This window comes from Muntiacus reevesi, chromosome 3, assembly GCF_963930625.1.
Source record: "Muntiacus reevesi chromosome 3, mMunRee1.1, whole genome shotgun sequence".
NCBI lineage: Eukaryota > Metazoa > Chordata > Mammalia > Artiodactyla > Cervidae > Muntiacus > Muntiacus reevesi.
The window spans coordinates 4386897-4404796 of NC_089251.1; the positions used below are offsets into that span (position 1 = coordinate 4386897).

A 17900-nucleotide genomic window follows, 5' to 3' on the forward strand; every position below is an offset into this window, starting at 1 on the left:
GGGCCCTAATCAAGAGGGGCTGAGTGACGGAAGGAAGAAAGGACGGGAGGGAGAAGATGCTGCGCAGAAGCTCTTTGCACACCTGTCACGGAAGGCCAGGTGGCGTCTCGGCGGAGCAGTGTGGGGGCGAGTGGCCAGCCTCAGGGTCTTAGTCTCCTGGTAAAACTGGGGAGTTGACAGCTTCCACGGGGCCGGGCAACTGAGAGGATGAGGATGGGCTGGCACGGGGGCAGTGCTCAGCACCGGGTCGGGCACACAGCCAGCCTTCCATATACGCCAGCCGCGTTCCCCTTGTAATGGTCCACAAGTGACATCGGTGGGAGTCTGTGGATTCCTAGGAACAGCCTGTCCGTATCTGCCCAGCCCCACGGGAGAGCTCCCCTCACCTGAGTTGGCCTGCCAACACCTCACCCTAGAGCCCCTCTTGGCAGCCAGCAGAAATGCCCCCCATCAGCTGACTTGTTCTCCGGGTCCCTGGGGGCCCCCACCAGGGGGCCACACCCAGTGTCTTAGAGTCGCTTCCCTGAAGGGCCTTCTGTCACTACGGTTGCCAGATTTAGCGAATAAAAACATAGAATCCCTGGTTAAATTTGAACTTCAGGTAAACAGGAAATAATTTTCAAGTATAGGCACAGGCAGGTCTCAGAGATACCACGGGTTCAGTTCCAGACCAGTGAAGCAAACACAGCAATAAAGGGAGTGACACGAATTTCTTGGTTTCTCAAAGAATATAAACGTTATGTCAGGGACTTCCCTGGTGGTCCAGTGCCTGGAAGCCCACCTGCCAATGTGGGGACATAGGTCTGATCGCAGGTCTGGGAAGATCCCACGAGCCTAGGGGCGGCTAAGCCTGAGAGCTGCAACTACCTGAAGACTTAGAGAACAGCTTTCTGAAGGAACTGCTCTGCAACAAGAGAAGACCCCACATCGCAACGAAGAGTAGTCCCCGCTCACCACACCCAGAGAAAGCCCGTGCACAGCAGAGAAGACCCAGAGTGCCCGCGAAAGAGTTAATCTTCACACTACACTGTAGTGTAAGTGTGCAACAGCATTACGTCTAAAAAATGTACAGATTTTAACTAAAGAAATACTGCATTTTGAAAAATGCTAGCCCTCATCTGAGCCTTTGGCGAGTCACAGTAGTAAAATGCAGACCAATGATCACCACAACAAATGTAATAATAATAAAAGTTTGAAAGAGCACAAGAAATACCAAACCATGACACAGAGCATCTGAAGCGAGTAAATGAAAGTAGTTCAGTTGTGTCCGACTCTGCGACCCCGTGGACTTCTCCGTGGAATTCTCCAGGCCAGAGAATACTGGAGTGGGTAGTCTCTCCCTTCTCCGGGGGATCTTCCCAACCCAGGGATCGAACCCAGGTCTCCCACACTGCAGGCAGATGCTTCACCAGCTGAACCACAAGCAAAGCCCAAGTATGCTGGAGTGGCTAGCCTATCCCTTCTCCAGGGGATCTTCCCGATCCAGGAATCGAACCGGGGTCTCCTGCATCGCAGGTGGATTCTTTACCAACTGAGCTGTCAGGGAAGCCCTGAAAACGCTGTCGGAAAACCAGCACCAACTGACTTGCTCGATGCAGGGCTGCCAAGAACCTTCAGTTCCTGAAAAACACAGTACCTTTGAAGTTCAATAAAGCAAGAGCAATCAAACAAGCTTTGCCCGCACGTCCCATGAAATACTTGGGACGTGCTTGTACTAAAGACGCCATTAATACTCGTGGCTTATCTGAAATTCGGGTTTGGCCCCGCAGCCTGCATTCATCCGGCAGCCCCACCTGCCACCCTGCTCACCCTCAGGATGAGCCACGGCCCTCCGCCCGACCCCCGATCCCTTTCAAGGCCTGGCCCGGGGTGTCCCTGCCCACCCCCCCACTGGAAGCTGGTCCAGCTGCCCTCCAGAGAGGCGGGCACAGCTGCCTCCCCCCCTAAACCGCTAAGTCCTCTCTTGTTCTCCAGCTGATGAGTCCCTAACGAGCCCCAGGGGAGGGCCAGGAGGGACTGGAGGCGGGCTTGGGCCTCAGCTCCTGGAGCAGGCCAGCACAGACAATCCACGTTCTCGGGGAAGCGTGCCCTGCTCCTGCCAGGAGGAGACTGACACGCGGACTTCACCCCATCCCGTCTCCCCGCTGGGCCCGGCTGGGGGCCTGACAGCCGCTCGAAGCACGAAGCTCTCGTCAGGACGGCAGGGGCGCCAGCCCGTGCCAGGTGCCAGCGCGCCCTGCCCCGCGGGGAGGGGCGGGCAGTGCCCGGGAGCTGCTGGCGGGAGCGCCATCTGGACGCGGGCCTGGCACCGGGGCTCCACGAAAATCGTGAGCTGGGCCCTCCCCTTCTCAGGGTGAGAGAAGCCGGGGGTTTGGAGAGCCTCCCAGACAGGAGGGCGGAGGAATGTAGGTCAACTCCTGGCTGCCGGAAAGACCGGAAAGAGTGATGTCATTGGTTTCTGGGGGAAAGAGGGGGAAGCGGTGAGTTTGGGTGAACAAGAGATCTGGGTGCTTGGAACTGGGAGGGGAGGAGGGGTGTGGCTGGCCCCCTCAACCATCAACCCTGCCAGGATTTCAGGGTATTCCCAGGTGTGCCTTGCCTAGGTGGGGGGTGCACAGGAGAACCCAGGACCCCGGGGGGTGCTTGGTAATCGCTCCCCTCTGCCTGGCACCTCCCCCACCTCTTTTACCACTTGTTCAAACGTCATTACATATGGAGCCTTCTGGGGAAGGATGGGCGTATTTCTGACACCTTGAAGGCTAGAGTTGCTAGAAACAAACTTCTATTTTAAAGCCACCAGCAGTGTCTTCCCGTTTCTCCTGCCAGAGAGAGCATTTATCTCTGGGGAAAGACTGTTCTTTTGTTTGGGGAGAAAGATTTCAGTGGGCTGCTGGGTGTGCAGGGAAGCAAACCCACGCCTCCGCTGGCCTGGAGATGTTAGCAGGTGAGGGTGGGCACGTGAGGGAGAAGGCTGACCCCGAGGAGGGCACGCCCCTCGTGGAAGGGCTCACGCATCTGGGCTTGGGGGCCTGGACCCCAAGGAGCAATGGGAGCCCATGGGAGGGGGCTGGGGGCTCATGAGAGAGGTGGCCCAGGGGCTGTCCCTCCCAGGCAGCAGGCGGCCAAGGCCAACGGCTGGATCTCAGGGTCAATGCTGGTTAACGGCCATTCTTTGAAGTGTCCCTTTTGTATGTGACCATTCTCATTGACTCGCCCCAGGGTCCGAGTCCACTTGTGATGGATCGCTGTGGCCTGGGGGTGTCAGACCTTTAGGGGGTTAAGCGAGCGACTGTGTTCTTGGCTGGTACACACCAGCAGGGAGAGACTGGCATGCATGAAGAAAGCAAGAGAAATGCCTGGTCAGGAGAAATGCCCGGAGAGGATGGATCAAGAGGGGATGAGGGGGAGCTTCCCTGCTGGCCCAGCGGTTAAGCCTCCAGGCTTCCAATGCAGGGGGTGAGAGCTGGATCCCTAGTGGGGGGAACTAAGACCCCACATACTGCACAGTGCGGCCAAGAAATAAAATAGGGAGTTTCCTGGCAGTCCAGTGCTTACAATTCCATGCTCTCACTCTTGAGGGCCTGGGTTCAACTCCTGGTCAGGGAACTAAGATCCCACAAGCCAAACAGCGTGACGGCCAAAATATAAAATACAAGAGGTGACGAGTGATGAGGATAGCTGGGGATCCCTGGTAAGGGATACTGGACTCATAGAGAATTTGTGGAGTGGGGGCAGGACTAGGGTATTCTCGGGAAGAGGGCTCCTAGGTGCCGGAGAGCTTGAGCCATCTGGGTCAAAAAGTGCAAGTCAGGGCCTGAGACCCCGAGAAGAGCGGAGACTGAGCGCCGAGCCGCAGGGCGCGGGCGTGCGAGACCTCGGCTGCCCGGCATGGCCCGGCGCTCTCAGGGTGACGTGGATAAATGCCGGCTGCTGGGTCTCCTGGAACGCGGTCGGGCTGGCAATCGAGTTTATTGGCCAAATCAGATTTGGGCTTCTGTGCGAAGCCCTTTTGTATTAAGCGCTTTAACGGACATCACCTCCTCCAGTCTACTGGTAAATCCTATTACCCGTTATAAGGCCAGAGGCAGCTCCTCGGCCAGCAGGAAGCTGAGAGAATGGTGCTGGGGGGACTCGGGCGTGTGGCTTGGGGGAGACACGGTGTGTGTGTGTGACCGGGCTGGTGGACTAAAGCAACATCATCTCTTTGCCTCTGGGAGAATCCAGCACCCTGGAGGGAAGGGCCAGACCTGGTGGGGAGGGGGTGCTGGGGGAGCAGGGAGGGGAAACAGGAGGCGTGCTGGGTGTGCCGGTAGAGGCAGGGGGGCTAGAGGGACGGGGTGGGAGTCAACAGACCCATTGGTTGTGTCACCCCGCCTCCTGGTTCCCAGATTCCAGATGCTCCCTTCTCTGAAAGAATTCCTGATGGTAAGGCCCATTTGTTCGTGTAAATAAGTTCACTCGTTCATGAATGAATTCCCCAAATACACAGCCTGCCTCTCAGGTTCTCGGTGCTGGCCTTACAGTCTCACAGGTGGAGAACACGGACCCAGACCCTGTTCTCACGGAGCTCAGGGCTCGGGGTGGGGAAGGGGACGCTGCTGGGTGTGTGTGGCTGCCCGGCTGCAGCCGGGACAGTGCAGCGGGACTGCTGCGCTCCTAGGAGGCCCGAGAAGGGGGCGGAGAGGATGGCCATCTGGATCCCAGACTCTGGGGGCCCCAGAGAGGTGCTCTCCAAGCCAAACCCTGAGGAATGAGGAGTTTGCCAGACAGCAGGGGTGCGGGTGGGCAGGTTGTGTCCCAGGAAGAAGGAACAGCTCAGCGGCAAGTCAGAGGGACCCAGCTCCGGGCAGGGGGCTGATCTGCCAGAATGCAGAGCCCAGCACGCCCAGGGAGGTGGGAGGAAGGGTCTGTGGTCCATGAGAACGGAGTTTCTAAGGTCAACGGGAAAGTACTGAAGGGTACTGTGCAGGGAAGTGACGTGACCGGGTTTGGGTTTGGAGATAACCTCTGCGTGGAAGGGGGCGGGCCAGTCATCTCCCCAAGCAAGATCCTGATGGAGTGTATGTCCCTCTCTGGGGGCAGGGGTGGTGATGGGTCCACGTAGGAAATGCTCAGGCTGACGGACTGGGATGGGGGGGCTGGGTAGGAATCCAGAGGTGGTCACACTGGTCAGAATGGCCGTCGTCAAGAAGTCTCTAAATAACAAATGCTGGAGAGGGTGTGGAGAAAAGGGATCCCTCCTACATTGTTGGGGGGGATGTAAGTTGGTGTAGTCACTATGGAAAACAGTATGAAGGGTCCTTAGAAAACTAAAAATAGAGCTACCATATGATCTAGCAATCCCACTCCTGGGCATATACCCAGATGAAACTGTAATTCAAAAAGATACATGCACTGTTTACAGTAGCCAAGACATGGAGACAACCTAAACATCAGTCGACGGAGGAATGGACCAAGGAGATGTGGTGTACGTTCACAGTGGAATACTAGTCAGAGAGAAAAGGGACGAAATCACGCCATTTTCAGGATGGATGGACCTGGAGATGATCACCCTAAGTAAGTCAGAAAGAGAAAAGACAAATACCAGATGAAACCACTTATATGTGGAATCTAAAATATGACCCAAATGAACCTATCTATGAAACAGAACCAGGCTCTCAGGCACAGGGAACAGATGTGTTGCCAAAAGGGAGGGACTTAGGGGAAGACGCAGTAGGAGCTCGGGGTGAGCAGATGTACGCTTTTATATACAGACTGGATAAACCACAAGCTCCTAGCTACAGCACAGAGCACCGCATTCAATATCCTATGAGAAACTCTAAAGAAACCATTACGAAAAAGAATACACTCAAAACATGTATACATACGTCTAACTGAACCGTGTTGCTATACACCAGAATCAGCAAAACATTGTAAATCAACTACGCTTCAATGAAGGAAAAAAAGGGAATCCAGAGGTAGGCATTTCCCCAGAGTGGACGGAGGCAACTGCAAATGGGGGAAGAGGCCCCCCAGACGCCCCAAGGCTGGAGCAGGCCGGCCGAGGCTCCTTGATGACCCTGGGCTGCTGAGAACGCCCCAGCTCCGTCCTCCGGGTCGGCTTCCGCGAGCCGGGGTGCACGGTGGCGGTGGGGCGTGTGATGTGTTTGTGACTGACGCTTGCGGAGGTGGATTCCCGCGTGTAGGTGGGGCTGCATGTGTGTGCGGCACGGAGGGGTCCATACAAGCGAGAACCAGTGAGTCTGAAGTGTGCTTGATGTGGGCGGTGTGCCAGCGAGCCTTCAAAATGCACCCGCCACCCCAGGCTCCCTCTGCTAAGGGGTAGGGAGGCGGCCAAGCCAGGGCAGCAGCGGAACAGGACCTCGCAATTAGCCTGGAACTGACCTGCCTCTTCCCCAGTCGGATTTCCCCTGCCCGGCCCTGTCTGTCCGGCCCACGCCTCATTAGCCCCGGTTACAGCTACATAGATCCTGCGGGTCGCCAGGCTGGGGGCGGAGCACAGGCACCTGGCTGGTCCTTCACACTCCCTGAGATGCTGTTGGCACTAACACTCTTCCAAGGTTAGTGCCTCTGACATGAAAATAAGTTTCTCTTTCCTGCACACCCAGTGACTCATGAAGGGGGCGGGGCAGAGAGCCGGACAGGAGCAGAGATCCAGGGATTCATCTTGGCTGCAGCCGGTCCTCCACGTGAGCGAGGCATCCGTGGAAAGGGGGTTTGCTTCCCCTGACCACGTACTGACTCCTTAGGAATAACAGGGGCGCCCGTCTCCTGAGCATCATCGGGTCTCGAGCTGAAGACTTGTAATTCTCAGACCGTTCTCAAAACGGCAGGATCCCATTTCACAGATGGGGAAACTGAGGCCCAGGGAAATTGAAGAGACTTGACCCGGGCCATAAACTAGCAAATGAAAGAGTCTGAATTCAAATGCGGGCTTCTTTTTGACACCGAGATGGGTCACCACTGACTCATTTCAGAGAGACCTCGGAGCCGGGAGGATGACTGCTTTTGGTTGCCATGAGGATATAGGATCCTTCGAAATGTAAGAAGTGGGGGGGGGTTGCTGGCTTAACTACTGTCTGTCAGCCTGCCCCTGTTCTCTTCTCCTTCCACGTGTGGCAGAGTCCCCACCATCCTCCCAGCCCCTCCACCCCACCTGACTGATTTCTCCAGCACATCCCCCTGCTGCCCCTCTCTGCATCGTCAGCACCCCAGGGTGCTAAGGTCCCTCCTTTTCAGGAAGAATCTTCTCCTTCCCCCAGACTCCCCATCAGCTCCTGCCCTATTTCCCTGCTCCCTCTCAGGATCAAATTCCTTGAAAGCCTTATCAGCATTGCCTTTTTTTTTCTACTCCTCACTCATTCTTTACAAATTTTCTGCATTCACCCTGGAATCCAGCCAACCTGGCCCTCATCCCTGATTCCCCCAAATCTGCCCCTTCAAGGCCCCCTTTGATCTCTCTATTGCTAAGTCCACAGACCCACCTACCTGTCCTCTGTCTAGACCCCGCAGTGACTCTGGACACTGACGCCCCTGCCCCCTGGACCCACTCCTCCTGCTGGGCCTTGGGGCACTGTCCTTCCAGATTTCCTCCCCCTGTGGCTGCTCATTCTCCGCGTCCTGCCTTCACTGTCTGGCTTCCCAGGCTCCATCCCCGGTCAGCCCTCATCTTCCTCCTCTGTCTCAGAGCCTTACATGCTCCCGTGGTGTCAGGAGCCATCGTGAAGCCCAGGATTCCTGGTGCCTAGTGCTGCCTGCCCTTCAGACTTGGGCGTTCAGAGGCTCCGATCTCAGGGGCATCTCACAGCAACAGGTGCAAACAGAACTCTGTCTTCCTCTTCAGGGACAGCCACTCGGGAAAACTGATCCACAGTTTCTTAGTTAAACACACACTTATCATATGAACCCACCATCCCACACCTGGGGATTCACTCAAAAGAAATGAAAGCTTAAGCTCACTCCCAATCCTTCACACGAGTGTTCAAAGCAGCTCTATTCATAGTTGCCCCAAACTGGAAGCGACTGAAATTCCCTTTGACAGGCGGATGTTTTAGGAGACCATTTACCAAAACTGCTCTTCCTGCCTCCACAGGGGGCATCCCCCACCACCTGAGCCCCGACGCCAGGCCAGTCCTCCCAGCCACCTTTCCTGTATTTCCCTGTTTGCTAACTTCCCAGCAACCTGAGTCACCCGTGGTGGTTTCAGCATTGCCTTTGTTTATTTCTGATTCCCTACAGGACTGTAAACCCTGTGGGGCTGTTAATACGAAGCGACTGGCTGTGCTGGACACATAATACACATTGCTATGGACTGAACTGTGTCCCCCAGAAAGACAGATTGAAGTTCTAACCTCTGGTGTTTGTGACTGTGACCTGATATGGAAACAGGGTCTTTGCAGATGTGATCAAGATATAAACTAAGATGAGTAGGATGAGCCCAATCTGACTGCTGTCCTTCTAAGAAGAGGAGACACATGAAGAACACTCTATGGAGACAAAAGAGCAGAGAGAAGGCACCCACGTGAAGACAGAAAGGATGGGATGATCCACCTACAGGCAGGGGATGCCAAAGATGCTGGCTCCCCGTCGCAGTTAGGGGCCAGACTCTCCCCAGCAGGTTTCAGGGAGAGCACGGCCCTGCCAACACCTTGATTTCAGACTTCAAGCTTCTAGAACTCCATGACAATACATTTCTATTGTTTTAAGCACACCTGACGTGTGATACTTGGGGATGGCAGCCTTAGGAAATTAATACAAGTGCCCACCAGAAATATTTGTTGGAGACTTCCCTGGTGGCTCAGTGGATGGGAATCCTACTGCTGATACAGGGGACACGGGTTTGATCCCTGGTCCAGGAAGATCCAACATGTCTTGGGACAGCTAGGCCCGTGCACTGCTGAGCCCACGTGCTATGACTACTGAAGCCTGGGTACCTGGAGCCCGTGCCCCGAAGCCAGAGAAGCCACCGCAGAGAGAAGCCTGCACGCAGCAGCAACAAAGAGTAACTCCCGCTTTCTGCAACTAGAGGAAGCTTGCTTGCAGCAGTGAAAACCTGGAGCAACCAAAAATAAGTAAAGAAATTTTAAAAAGGACCAACACTGGTCTGGCTTATTTTTAAAAGATATTTGATGAGTGAAGTGCTACAACGGTGATGAAACTCTCAGAAGGAAATCCTCCCCGCTCAGAAGGAGAAAGGGGGGTGTTGGTGCCTCCCAGGGCTGTTGGAAGGTTTTACTGTTAGCGGCTCCATTCTTAACTCACCTGCAGCACTCCCCACATCTTCTGAGACCCTAGCCAAACCCAGGACCCCCTTCCTGCCCCTCCCATGAGAGGCGGGGCCACACCTGGTAGATGAGCAGCTCAAAGGCACGTGAATGCCCCCTGGGTCCACCTCCCAGACTTGGCAGTGGACCCCCCGAAATCCTCCACACAGCCCTACCTGTACCCCATTTCTCAGCAGACAACAGTATTGCGCATGTCCTGTCTTTGGTGGGAGGCGATGATTTAGGAGGCTTGACAGATCTGGTTAAAGGGTGTTAACCACACCTCACAAAATCTCTGTCTCTAATGAGCTGGAACACACATGCTGGGTTGAAAAAATAGAAAGTAAAACACGAAACTGACTCTCCAGATGTTGGGATCATGGACCCCCTTGGAAATGGAATAAAAACTAGGGCCCTCCCCCGGGCCGACCGCACACCCAGACAGCACTTAGCATGTACTTCTGGGAGACCGGGCCTTAGAGCCCACCCCCCTGAAAGTGCACGGGCCCCGAGAAGGACCTCCAGAACGTGGGTCCTGGGGCTTTACCGACGCAGTGGTGACCAGAGCTCCTCCTGCATGCTCACCATGGCCCAGCCACGGCTCCGATCCTCTTTGTGGTTTATCTCATGTAAACCCCATGGTATTATCTCCGTTTTGTGGAGGTGGAAAAGGAGCCACAGACAGGCTGAGAAACTTGCCCAGGGTCACCCCTGAGCCAGGCGTTGCACCTGGACAGTCTGACACAGAAGTCATCCACCTCCTTCTTGTATGTGTGTGTTAAAATACATATAACATGTCATGTGTTAGTCGCTAAGTCGTGTCCAACTCTTTGTGACCCCATGGACCATAGCCTGCCAGGCTCCTCTGGCCATGGGATATCCCAGGCAAGGATATGGGAGTGGGTTGCCATTTCCTCCTCCGGGGGATCATCCCAACCCAGGGATCAAACCCACATCTCTTGCATCTTCTGCACTGCCAGGGAGATTCTTTACCACTGAGCCGCCAGGGGGGGCCTTATACGTAATATAAAACTTACTGTTTTCAAGTGTATAGCTCAGTGACATTAAGTACATTCACATTATTGTGCAACTACCATCAATATCCTTTTCCAGGGAATTCCCTGATGGTCCAGTGGTTAAGACTCCAAGCTTTCACTGCAGTGGCCCAGGTGCAATCCTTGGTTGGGGAATTAAGATCTTGTAAGCCACGTGGCAGAGCCAAAAATAAAATTAAGTTAACAAAGAAGAGGAATTACCTTAAAAAATACTTCTCTGGAATGCTTACAACACGTCAAAGAGAAACATTGTACCCTCTAAATAATAACTCCATTCCCCCCTTCCCCCAGCCCCTGGTAACCTCATCCCATTTTCCGTCTCTAAGAGTTTGCTTTTTCCTGGTGCCTTCCATGTGGACTCACTAAGTATCTGTCCTTCTGTGTCTGGTTTATTTCACTTGCATAAGGTCCACAAGGTTCATCCGTGTTGTAGCAGGTGTCAGAATATCCTTCCTTTTCAAGGCTTAATACTAATTCACGGTATGTATAGACCACATTTTTGTTACTCTGTCATCAACTGATGGGACACTTGGGCTGTTTCTACATTTTGCCCATGTGAATAATGCTGCTAGGAACATGGGTGCACAGATATCTGTTCAAGTCTCTGCTTTCAATTCTTTGGGGTATGCCCAGGAGTGGAATTGCTGGATCATATGGGAATTCTGTTGAATTTTTTGAGGAATCAAATAAAACTGTTTTGCACAGAGGCTGTGCCATTTGACACTGCCGTGACAGCACACAAGGGTTTCAATTTCTCCACATCCTCACCAACACTTGCTGTTTTCTGTGTTTCTGACAACAGTCATCCTAAGGGGGTACCTTCATCTATTTCTCGGTCTCCAAGGGGCTTCCCTGCTGGCTCAGTGGTGAAGAATCTGCCTGCCAATGCAGGAGACACACACAGGTTTGATTCCCGGTCCGGAAGATCCCACATGCCCCAGAGCAACTAAGCCCATGTGCCACAGCTATTGAGCCTGTGAACTAGCACCCCAGAGTCACACCTGCGGAGCCCACGAGCCACAACTACGGAAGTCCTAGAGCCTGTGCTCTGCCACAAGAGAAGCCGCTGCAGTGAGAAGCCTGCACACGGAGACTAGAGAGTAGCCCCCACCCGTCACAGCTAGAGAAAGCCCACGCGTGTCCGCAAAGACCCAGCACAGCCAAAAAGAAAGAAAGAAAGTTCTACTCCTCGGCCTCCCAAGCCTCAGTTTCCTCCTCTGTGTGCTGGGGACGATGACCCTCATGGGGCAGGATCAATGAGGAAACACACATAAAGGATTCAGGATACCACGTGGCCCATCAGAACTGCTCAGCAATGACAGGCGTTACTATGGAAGGAGGAAGCCCCGCCCCAAGCTCGGTGGGGATCACAGAGCTACGAGGGTCAGTGCAGACAGAATAGAACTGCACGCTTCCCTTCTCGCCCGTGTTTCCTTGGGTCAGCGGAGGACGAGGCTAGAAGGTACGAACGGTCAGTGGGCCGCTTTCTGCTCTCCCCTCCCTCCCCTCTCTGCCCCCCACCAACGTGCACAAAGCCTTCTTCCCTCCTGCGGTTTCTATTCTTGTCCTGAGTTCCGTCCATCTCCAGTTACTGGGTGATCAATAGGGACAGGACGCTTATGGAAAAAGGAGGCAAGAGAGGGGGAGGGGGCAAGGGAGGGGAACACCAGGCGGGTGCTGGCGAGCCCAGGGCCTTGGATGAGAAGCCAGACCCCGGCAGCATCTGGGGAAGCTGGTGGATTCCAACACCACCCAATTCTCAAATGGTAGCTAGAGCTTCTGTTCCCTTAATCAGTGGTGTATAGATCAGGGGCACAGGACCTTCATCTGATGTGAGGAAATGCTCCACCATCTCCCACCAACACCACCCTGCTTGATTGGATAGCTCCAGGAACGGAGAACTCACTCTTCTTTCTCTGTCCCTGGCCGCCCAAGGCCCAGGTGGACGGCTTCCCTGGAGCCTTCTGGGTGGAGTTTTCTGGGAGGAGGCCTCGGACCCAGGGCAGGGCCTGGGGGTGAGACTAGGACAGCGAACACCTCCCTTTTTCTCTGCCCCAGACCCAGAGTCAGCAGGATCGGTGAGGGTGTTTAGTCAGAGTTTGCCTGACTTCGGATGCCAGGGTGCCCACCCTGCCAGGCGCCTGTGGAATACTACGAGTGTAGTGGCTATGCTGTCAGAATAGGGAGAAGACAGGGACGTCTCAGAGCAGAGGAGACACGCAGACACACTCGGGAGCTGCCCTGGGCTGCAGGTATGTTTTGTTTCACCCGCACAGGATTTTCAAAGAATTGTGAAGTAGGTGGCAGTATCAAAAAGCAAGAGATTTCATGTATCTGTATCTGTGCATGCAGGTTCAGTCATGTCTGACTCTGCAACCCCACCAAGCTCCTCTGTCCATGGGATTTTCCTGGCAAGAATACTGGAGTGAGTTGCCATTGCCTCCTCCAGGGAACCTTCCCGACCCAGGGATCAAACCTGCATCTCCTGTGTCTCCTGCCTTGCCAGCAGATGCTTTACCTATATCTATCTCTCTATGTATATATCTGCCATGTGCCTTCTCTCACAACATCAGGGTATCTGGCAATAACTGGTCTCTCCTCCCCTCTCCGGCCACCTGGCCAGAGGAAAGGGACACCAGGGTAAGCTCTTCAAATACATCATTTCATTCAAGCCTCACCCCAAGCTGGTGAGGTCCTTATTATACCTCCATTTTGCAGGTGGGAAAACTGAGGCTCAGACAAGTTTAGGTGATCCAGCTAACCAGTGATGCAGAAGGGATTCAAACCCTGGTTGGTCTAATGATGCTTCGACCTGGGGGGGGGCGGTCCACATCTCCAACTCCTGGGAGTAGCTTTGTAACGATAAAGCCTCTGGGTGTCGCCCCCAAACTTACAGGATCCAGAGCTCTCGGCAGTGGGGTTGGGTGTGCCTGCCTGTCTGAAGCTGGTTGCATGCAGGGCCGGTTGCCCTTGACCACTGTGTTGGGGGAGGAGCAGGCCCTTGGCTCTGCTCCAAGCACCGCCTCATTCCTGCTCAAATCCAGATGCCGCCCCAGACGCACTCAGTTAAAAGAGCCAGCCACCCTCCCAGTCCGCACCCGAGGTTCCCCATGTGTAGAAGGGGAAGATCGCACCTGCCTCTCCCAGACCTCCAGGAATGGGAGCAGGTGGGATTCTCTCCCCCATTCTCTTTATCTCAGACCCAGAGTGGGCAGGACTACCAAGGCTGTTTGGCCTGGTCCTGCAGGGAGGGGAGGCCGGTGGTGGACAGCAGTCCCCAGGTGCTATCTTCCTCCTCCCAGCACTGCCCTGGAGGCCATGGTTGGAGCTCCCCCTTCCTCCAACCATCTGATTTGTACCAGTTCCTCATCCCCAGAGGCCCGGGCTTCTCCATCTGCCCCCCTCCCCAGCTCACAGCCAGGTGCCTCAGAAGGCCCGCTCCTGCCCCCCCCTCCCATCCAGGTCCCCCTTGAAGCTGGAAATAGCTGACATGAGTGACAGGGCTAGAAGCAATCACAGTGTCAAAGACCTCTGGATTCCACAGAGATAGATTTGAGCTTGCTTGGGCACTCTTGGGTTGAATCTTGACTGTTTGGTATTCAGTTTAGCTGTGAGATCTACCTATGCCCACTGACCTTGGCCTCCTTATCTAAAAACATGAGGCAGAGGGGAGTGCTGTCCCTGTGGGTAAGGGTCTATGGGGGTGGAGATCAGGTCCGGCTTGCTCAATGCTCCAGCTGGTGGGATCTTAGGGATTTACTAATCATGGGGGAATCAAATGACTACAGATTAACTAAGTGAGTCCTTACCTCACTGCTCAACAGGAAAGGAGCCCATCGCAAATAATAAATCTCAGCTATATCATTAACAGACCATAGGGGGAGGCACTGTGGACTCTGGGTCATAAAATTCTGAGCAAATCCCAGAACAGGTTCAGTCTGAAATCCCAGCACCCGAGAGCCCTGGGTCCCCAGGTGCCTACTCAGGAACACCAACGGCATCGTCTGGGCAGGCCCATGGCCACCTCTGCCACCCCCTCCTGCCTCTCTGGCTCCCTGGCACAACTGGGCTTTCTCACCTGGAATTTGAAAAGAAGAAGTAGGGGAAGTCATGGCCCTTTGCTGAACCATCTAACCAGACCTAATTAATCGATAAGCCAAGATGCCGCTTTCCTGCCAACCAGTCACCTGAAGAGTACTTACTTTATCGGTGAATCGATTGCGTGCTTTCGCCACCACTACGGCTAATCCCCGCTGCCCACAGAGGCTGGGGGCCAACCGGAGCTGGGAGCTGCCCAGCAGGGACCGCCCTGCCACCCTGCTAGGTGGCACGGGCTCCAGGCAGCTCTGGTCCTCATGTCATAGATGGAAACTGAGGCCCAGAGAGGGGTGCAGGGGGCAGGACTGGAGCCCAGCTCAGCTGCCTGCCTGCCCAGCCTCGGTCACCCAGCACCAGTCAGCCCTCTTGATTTGAATGAGGCTGAAAAGCTGAGACTCTTTCCCGCCCCTTCTGTCCCTTCCCACATACGATTTGCCCCACTTCAGCATCACAGAGTCCCTCCTAAGAGAAAAATGACCTCACCCACCTTGAGGTAGGAGGGGTATGACCGGTCCTGGCTGTCAGCATCCAGCCCAGATCCTGCCGCCGGCCCAGATCCCAGGACCCTGCCTGAGCCGCCCGATAAAGTGGAAGGCTGGCCCTCAAGCAGACTCCTGAAGGTGAGGAACCCCCTGTCGCAGTCCGAGGAGGACAGAAAAAAGGCCACACTCCCCACAAAGGGTGGGGATCTGGTTCTCACCCCCAAACTGCTGAGCTGTTGAGCTGGCAGATGGGAGGGTCTTAAGCAAACCAGACCATCGCATCCCCAGGGCCGGCAGAAGTCGCTGTGCTGACCAATGGCCCGAAGCCTGGACATAGATCCAAGAAGCAGGAGCAAGAAGTTGATCTTTGACCACTAGATTCCACAATAACCACCATATATCAGGCGGTTTCCAGAACATTACTGGTTTAAAACAGCCCGCCCCAAGCGAGGGCAGGTTAGGAATCACGGGTGTCCGAACCACAGGCCCCTGCACGTGCACCTGCCTCACTGCCACCTGCCAGCCTTGAACTTGACCCCACCTCAAAGAATCGCTTGCCTTTGCCTTTGCCTTGGCCCATCTGGAACCCACACCAAGAGTCAAAGTGGAATAAAATGCCAACACAAGCTGAAAGACAAAGCCCCACACTGCTCCTGCCCACCCCGGCTCTGCAGGCGTGACCACAGTGGGGGTTAGTACACAGGCTTCCCGCCTTTCCCCTGCATCCACGGTCCTCCTGGGCCGGAACAGAGCCTTTCCAATGTCAGTGTCAACCTCTGTCCAATGTTAAAGTCAACAGAGAAATTATGTGTGTGGCTATATCATATATTTCACAAAACTGGGATTATACTATACATGCCATGCAGCAAGCTATTTTTTGTGCTCATCAGTAACTGTGTACAAGGGCAGTCTGCAGAGCCCGATGTGGAGAGATGCCCTGCCACACTGTCCCAGCTGGACCCTGGTGCAACCCCGCCCAAGCTGGCCAATGATCTGCCCTGGCCCTGATTCTACTCCAACACCCCTGGGTCTCAACTCGGTCCTTCCTCAGCCTGCCCCAGCTCTCTGACACCGTGATTTTGACCACAATTTATTTTATTCAATCCGTACTTTTTTAGCATGCGCAACATGGTAAACATGTAGTTTAAACTGTTGTTATTCAGTCGCTAAGTTGTATCTGACTCTTTGCGACCCTGGACTGCAGCACGCCAGGCTTCCCTGTCCTTCACCATCTCCCAGAGTTGGCTCAGACTCACATCCATTGAGTCGGTGATGCCATCCAACCATCTCATCCTCTGTTGCCCACTTCTCTTGCCCTCAATCTTTCCCAGCATCAGGGTGTTTTCCAATGAGTCGGCTTACGATGTAATAAACACAGGCGCAAAGTAGTTCTGAGGGTTTCATCAATATGAACACATTTAACTCATTGCAGCCCAATGAGAGAAGCATGCTTATTATCTTCCCTGTTCTACAGAGGGGGAAACTGAGGCACAGAGAGGTTCTCGTGCAGAGGCTCACAGCCAGTCTATGGCAGACCCAGGCCCTGGGCTAAAACGTGTCTACTCCCAACCATCACACCAGCAGTTCTCAAATGTTAAGTGTGTATCAGAATTCTCCAAAGAGGCTTGTCCAAACACAGATTACCAGGCCCCTGCCCCAGAGTTTATGATACAGTGGGTCTGGCATAGGGCCTGAGAATCTGCATCTCTAGCAAGTATCCAAGTGATGCTGACACTGCTGGTCCAGGAACCACACTCAGGCAGTCCTTGTGTTACACGCCACTGCCCTTTACAACCCTTGCTTATGAGCCATGGGGCCTCCCCGAGCCTGGCTCTTGAGTGCAGGGTGTTCTATCCCCGCTGTGGGATAAAGGCCTTGTTCATACTGACAAGCACAGGGCCTGTCAAACAAACGAAGTATCCTAGTGTGGAACTGGTTTATCTGCTGCCACCTAAACAGTTCCTGGGAATCAAAGGCTGTTTTTACCTCCTATGATGGTGTTTTGCCTCCCCCCAAAAGGGTCCTCAAAACATCTTCTCCAAAGCTGTGAGCAAAGGAATAACTCAGCAGGTTTGGACAGTTGTCTACAGCCTACATGTTCCAAAGAAAAGTGTGGCCCTTGACTAGCTCCTGGGAGGTAACTTTGAGCCTTGGAATGGCCTGCCCAATGAGTGTCTTGGTTTATTTGGAGCTGGAGGCCATTCCACATAGTTTACAATAAAGATGTGATTTATGGTGGGGGCCTTGGGCCATGTTGTATCAACATGACCTGTGGGTCAAGGAATTAGGGGCTGTGATCAATCATATGGCCAGTCAGCCATGCCTATGCGATCAATTCCCAATAAAAACCTGGAAATCCAGGCTCGGGCAAGCCCCCCTGGCTGGGCTACTCCCCAGGTGTTGTCACGCATCATTGCTGGGAGAATCACTGTCGGCACGGCTGCCGTGGGAGATGATGGCCAGAAGCTCGCAGTGTTGTGTCTCAGGCCCTGCCCTGTGCCCCTACTGCCGGTTTTTATCTGTGTCCTTTAATTGTAACAAACAGCCGCTGGAGTACAACAGCTTTGCCAAGTTCAGTGAGTTCTAGCAAATCACAGAGCCTGAGGGTGATCTCATGGTCCCCCCAGACACAACTGCCCCTCACTGAGTCGGGGGCAGTTATACTGTACACCCTGAGCACCAGGCTTCAGCCCTAGTCCCGCCAGCTGGGCCCAGCTCTGCCCATTCTCTCCAGACTTCCCAGTCCTGTGGCCAGGGGTAGCCTGGGCTTTATGGAGGGCATTTATCATTCACCATTCATCTCCCTCTATGGAAAAATACAAGCAGCTCCTTCGACGTAACACCAGGTAAACATTCCAGGTGCCAAGTAAAGTCCCAGGTAACGTCCCAGAAACCCGGTAACATCCTGGGCATAAGATAATGTCCCAGGAACCAGGTAATATCTTAGGAACAAGATAATGTTCCGGGAAGCAGGTAACATCCTGGGAACCAGGTAACGTCTC

The 17900-nt window shown here is 54.2% G+C and overlaps 1 protein-coding gene across 2 annotated transcripts in view; it reads right to left on the reverse strand.

Moving 5' to 3' along the window:
• Positions 1 to 17900, reverse strand: part of NTNG2 (netrin G2) — a 73995-nt gene that overhangs the window by 23920 nt on the left and 32175 nt on the right. The window lies entirely within an intron of this gene.